We start from the raw sequence: 476 nt of genomic DNA, 5'->3' as shown, positions 1-476 counted from the left end.
GTGTGAGGTTTGGTTGTGAAGCTCCACTCCAGTGTGATGTTGTGGTTCTCCTCTGCCTGATAGGAGCTCTGTGCCACATTCACTACAAATGTTCCTGTTGAGGAGACAGAGAGGGAAAGTGAGGAGCAGACTAACTGAGGACTTGTATCAGTTTCTAGATAATAAAGTGAAGGAGTAAACTAACCACAGACACAGGAGGTCAGTGTGAGGAGCAGCAGGATGCAGCAGATCATCTTCTCCCTGTGAGACGAGACAGAGCTGAAGAGTCACAAACACATTTCCTGTTAAAAGATGTAATTTAGAGCTTCACTGACTTCACAAGTCAAAATGTGTCAGTGTGACTCCAACAGTGTGTGAGGACAGTTCAGAGGGACGATGAGATCAATGTGATGTATTTGATGAACATGTCAGCAGCATTTTAATGCTGACACTAACTGTTTACTGTCAGCTAGTTTCATCTACAACTCTTTCATCAC

This window comes from Seriola lalandi, unplaced genomic scaffold (genome assembly GCF_002814215.2).
Source record: "Seriola lalandi dorsalis isolate HSWRI2012SDOR001 ecotype SW California unplaced genomic scaffold, Sedor1 jcf7180002054684, whole genome shotgun sequence".
NCBI lineage: Eukaryota > Metazoa > Chordata > Actinopteri > Carangiformes > Carangidae > Seriola > Seriola lalandi.
Note: the sequence above shows the minus strand (reverse complement) of the source record.